Genomic DNA, 6000 nt, shown 5'->3' on the forward strand with positions numbered 1-6000 from the left:
AAGTAGGATATACTGCCCTTAGGAAAGTTCTTCCCAACTCTCTTTTAACTAGAGATAGACTTTCAAAATTCTTCAACATTTGTCCAATAGTGTAAAAATATTATAATGATATGTATATATTAATATATAAATATGTATATATATATATTATATAATATATTATTTATATTATATATATAAATATGTATATATTTGTCCAATAGTGTAAAAATATTATATATGATATGTCTGATTAATATTAATTTTATTTATTATTTTTATTATTATTTTATTTATTATAATTATATGCACACTGCAAGGCCATCCCAATTTATCAAGCTAGGGTTTACCCAAACATCTGATTTGCTGCAAGTTGTTACACCCCTATAATGAGTAATGAGGGGCTGTGGAAAGGAGAAAAGATTTTTAAAAAAACTGGCCTAAAAAACAGAGGATTTCCAGATTGAAAGCAGAGGCATTGTCTCCTTACCCTGCTTAACTTGTAAGGGCAATATGTAGCATCTGGTTTCAACAATGGTCCTTTTAAGGTTATTCTGGGGAAGGATGAGTAGTGGGCCCTATATTTAGCCTGCCTGCCACTTTCAGTGATAGAGTTCTGTACTGCCATTATGCCACTGTCAGCTAATCACTTGGGAGCACATACTGAGTGGTGCTGGGACCCAAGGCTCAGTCCTTCTATCACTAAACTCAGTGGGAAGTGTTGAGCCACTGCTGAAGTCAATGGGAGGAATGCAGCACCATTCACCATTCAGCTCTTTGAAAAGATGTCATTACCCAAATGTGCCAGGTGGATGGGTACTGAAGACCTGTTGTGTTTTTGCAAATTAATGAAATGCTTTTTGAAATGCTTTTTAAAAAATGAGAGTTAAATTCACCCAAATTTCATTAGCTTCTTCGGGGAGCATGTTATATGTTGGTTTTTGTCCCACCTCCCTCCCACACACCTGTTATAGGCCAGTTTTTGATTCCACACCTCCCCCACACATAAGTTTCATGGAGCCATTTAGTCATGGAGTCAGGCTATCTGTATACCACAGAGGTCTCTGTGGCAGGTCTATTCAAACAGTTTACAACTTCATAGAGGTAGAGAGAAGGAAGGAAAAATGGAAGGAAAGCATGCACTGAAATTAGTAGGAACTCTTCCTTCAACTTTGGCAAGCTTTGGATCAGGACCTAAGGGAGGAGAAGGAAAAGAGGTAGAAAGAGAGGTGGGATGAGGATGAAGAGAAAGAGAAGTTAAAAAGAGAAGGTATAGAGAAACAAAGGGCTTGATCCTATAAGATGAACAGCACTTCCTGCAGGGTCCTCAGCCTCTGCCATTTTCAATAAAATCGAGGAAAGTGGAGGATACGAGCATCTCTTGGGAAGAGCTCAGCATCTTGGAGGACCAAACTCAGGCCAGGAAGGAGTGGGATAGATGGAGGTGGAGAGTGGGGGTGAGAGAGAGAGAGAGAAATTGGAGGGCTTCTCCATCACCAGTGCCACCTTCTTCAACTTCATCTTGGTCTACTTTCTTTTTTCAGATGGCACTTTGACAGAAGATTAATTCAAGTCAGCTGCTGAAAATAATTATTGCATTATGGGAGCAGTAATCATTATTTAGAACATGATTAAATATGTCTGCATCTATTGACTCTGCCTATGATTTATGTATTTGTTTAGTCAATAGTCTAATGTAAATGATGTAATTAATTATAGATGGTGGTGTCAGGTCATTGGTAAAAACAATCTGATGAGAACAAGGACTCTGTTTTTTTCATGGCAGATGCAGAGAGAGGGAGGGAGGGATTGGGCAGAGTTAAGGGAATTCCAGGGGAACTTTTTCATGTGTGAACGGTGGCATGGATCTCAATTTGCATGTTGTCTTTCTCTTGTTCAGCATTCGTTTAGAAATTGAAATAACTTGTTAAGCAAAGGGGAAGGGAACACATGATTGCAAAGAGGACACCTGGGACTAGTGACGGTGAACAGCTAAAGAGCCAGCTGCTCCCTAACACGAGAGAGCGTGCCACTATCATTTACCGCTTCATAAAATTAAATGTTTTCCAAATTAAATCAGTAGGCAGCATGCAGGAGGGCCTCCTATCTCTAATAACAATTTTTCAATCAATATTGGGGGCCCTGGTGATCTGAAACTGGAGCAGAGAAGGTTGGGATTGGCCATGTTGGGGGGAGGGGGGGGGAAGGGAAGCAAGAGAAGAGCGAGGGAAGGTTCGAGCACTGCAGCTTTCAATCAAACCAAAAGTTAAAATATATATATATGCATGGTGGATTCTCCATCACTGTGAGTCTATTCCCCATAGATTTTTCTCTTAACTGATAATTTGGTCAGTCACATTCCTCAGAGGGAGGTCATAGGTCACCCCAGCCCCTGTCAGGCCTCAGAGAAACCATTTCCATTTTAATGCCACAGCTATAATCTATCAAAGATGTGATGTACAAGATACAATGAATTTAAGTGGTCTTCATATATCACTGAGCTTTCATGCCTTCACCTGTGTAATAGTCTGAATTACTCTCCCTACCTCACAATCTGTCACCCCCAGTAAAATAACTGCCACACTGGTGTTAATGGCAGGTTTGTCCAAATTGGGGCCATGGTGGCTGAAGACATTATACATCATAAACTTTAGCATTCAGTGCTTAGCCTGTAGGCGTCAGCCATTTAAAGTTATTCCGTAAATACTTTGACAGAGGTATTCTGCTCATGTTTTTATTTATAAGAGCTAAAATAAATTTAGTTAAGCCAACAAAGAAAATGCATATGTGCAGGCACACACTCCCACACACACATACCCAGTAGATGCACACTCTCTGACAAAGCTAAGACTTTTTTTCTACATTGTTTATTTCGGATGGTAGTGTCTATGAGAAAATAAAATGATGTAGAGTTTTCTGGATTTATGTAGAGCCCATTGTTTCCATTCTAGCATAGTTGTTAAACTTCCTTTTAACTATTTAATTACAAAAATAGTTTAGCCCTGCCCATCAGTATCTAATAACAACTTTGATATTTATGGCAACACTAACTACTACACTTAGGTTGAAATATTGTTTAGGGTTACCTCCAAAATCCTTTGCAATGTCACTTGTTCCCAAATTCAATCTCTTACTCCTAGTGGTCTCTCTCTAGGAAGAACCACTGTGGAAATCCCTGGTTTAATGTGTGCATGTATGTATTTTAATTTCTGAATATTGACTAGCTCCCGTTCCAAGGCCTAGGGGTAAGTCAGAATTCCACAGAATGCAAACCTTTCTATATCGTATCTCACAGAGTTTCTCTTGTGGAACAACCCCCACCAGACAGTGCAAATACTATTCCCTCCCTGTGGAGTAAAGTAGCTGCAATTCAATTATACAAGGTTTGGTCATGTCTAGCAAGCACAGCAGTAGGAAAAGGAGGAGCAGACAACAGAAGCAAGCTGCTGCAGACAGGCCATTGAACAGTGTCCATTGTTAATAAACCTGTTGTGGGTAACTGCATACTTCCACCAAGCAGTTGTCCCATTCCAAGGAAGCATGGTGGGAAGAGGCAGAGCCCCACCTATTCCTCACCCCTTTCCAGAATCTCTAAGACTCTGTATCCACTTAGGGAAGTAATGGAAGTTGCAGATAGCACAAGGACTGCCATTTTGCCTGAGTCTTCTTGCATTTTCATTCAGCTGTGTAGCTAGTGGCCAGAACCTGACCCAATCCAAAGGGTGCAGGTGTGGCTTTGTATCTCATATTATAGTTATCTGATATGCAAACTTTAAATATCAGCACTTCCAAGTAAGGTTCCCTATAGCTTTATTAGTTTTAATGAAACCCAAATTCCTTCTCCCCCCTCCAAAAATATATGGTTTAAGGTAGGCTTGGGAACACAGAACTAGCGATAGTCTCCTCCTTTATTTCCTGTTCTTTTACTAAGCTAGTAAACAGCTCTACACTGCTAACCAGGAGGGAGTTTTATTTCTGTGGTGGATGAAACCATTTTTGACATCTGCAGTTTACAAAGTACTTTAGGATCATTTAAGGCAAAACATGTTTTATAAGTGTGAGATTTTTTTTATGTGTTTATCCACATTGGGATGAAAGTTATTGAGTACCCCGAATGACTACTGACTTTAATGGAAGACCATCACTGAAAGTGCTCATTCTCTTATAGGGTCTCTCCCACTGCCTTGGGGGAAAACAGAAGAGTCAGTGCATTCTATTTTTAACAGTGATCCTATGAAAGGTACACAGTGCAATGGGAATGCTAAAGGTACTTCTGCAGTAGGCTCCATTTGCTTCTACTTTATCTGGGCCCCTGCAGTGAATTGTAAACCTGAAAGTTGTAAATTAGAAATGTGCTTCCAGATAGTCAGAAACAATGAGGGACAGGTCACTATTTTCCTCAGACTTGAACAAAGGCTGATAAAATATGCTTTAAGCACTCCATCAGCTTCTCTGAACTCATGATGAAAACCAGTGAAACTTAACAGTTCCTAGTTATTTGGCCTCTCTTAAAAATACAAACCGTGTACAGTGTCTGTGTATCTACTCCTATCTTTCTACAACTGGTCTAGGTGTAATTACTTGTAATATCTATATATGTGTGTGGGTATACACATATATGTACATACATATACACATTCATATACATGCATGCCAAGATTTTCATTTAATTTTGAGAGTTTTTTAAGGCTTCATTTTTCAGAAAGGTAGGAGAAGCCATCCTCTACAAACCTGTTTGATCTGAAATATCACAGGTTGGTCATTTCAGTTACTGCGCAGTAAATGTGCACATGTAGATCTGCCCCCTAAGTCTGATTCTTCTTGAATTAACAGCACTGTAAATCAGGAATAGGTCCTCTGACACCAGTAGAGTTGGTCCTCTGACACCAGAAGACACCAGGGTATAACTAGTAGGAAAGGAGATTCAGGACTATTTCCACTTGTATTTATCAAATATAAATCTCCCTAAAAAGAAATGGGAAGCAAATGTTGGGTGGGACTGTTTAAGTCCTGTCTTAGTTCAGGACCAGAGTCCAATCCACTTGCCTTATTCTCCAGGACATCCCAGTGAAATGCTGTGGTTCTACTCATGGAATAAAATGGTTTCAGAACAAGCAAGGGGCTCAGAATCTCTCTCTCAAAATCCACAGCTAAACTAGGAGGGAATCTGGGGGTCAGGATTTAGCAGCAAAGACCATTTGTGAAAAAACAAGCTGGGTTGTATTTTCCTTGATAAATACACAGGCTGACAAAGGCAACAGTGTTTGCTGATAAAGCCTGAAACTTCCAGACAACGTTTTTCCTGTGGGAAAAAGCTTTACCTTGTAAAAAAAAAAGACACACTGACTATAGTTCTTATGTGACCCCAATGTTTGCTCACTTCAGAAGTCACAATGCTCCTCTCAGTCTCTCAGGGTCACACCAGCAAAACAAAAATCAAGCTGCATGCTGTATTTTCTACTTATCCCACCATTAAAATGTGTCTCCATTATCTGCAATGTTATATTAGTGAAGATGCTTGCAGCAAACAAATGTGATTCATAACTTGATGATTTATCTAAGCCCTAGGTATTTCTTAGATGTTTTACAATGGTAATAAAATAATGAGCTATTAACATTGTGTGCATAATGATCATTGCAACTGCAAATGACTGACAAAATAAAAGACCCTTTGTGGTATGATTTAGGTAACCCAAATCCCAAGTCAGGAATTCATTCAAGCATTTACTTAGCTTGCTTAATAGGCTTCAATAGGACTTAAGCATGTGCTGAAGGTAAGTACCTGATTTAGGAATTCTTTCTGAAATGAGCACCTTGGTATTCAGTACTATGTTGTTTTACAACTCAGACAGTATTTACAATAAATTGAACACTTTTCTCTCTTGACATACTACACTGATCTATGACTGTGTTTTCATTATGTCCTGTTAACTAGAAGTCCACTTCATCATGAAATATGTTCCTCATACTTTCTACTACCCAGTGAGTGAAAAACATTGATAAGCATCATAAATTCTAAGC

Source organism: Alligator mississippiensis, chromosome 2 (assembly GCF_030867095.1).
Source record: "Alligator mississippiensis isolate rAllMis1 chromosome 2, rAllMis1, whole genome shotgun sequence".
In the NCBI taxonomy this organism is placed as follows: Eukaryota; Metazoa; Chordata; order Crocodylia; family Alligatoridae; genus Alligator; species Alligator mississippiensis.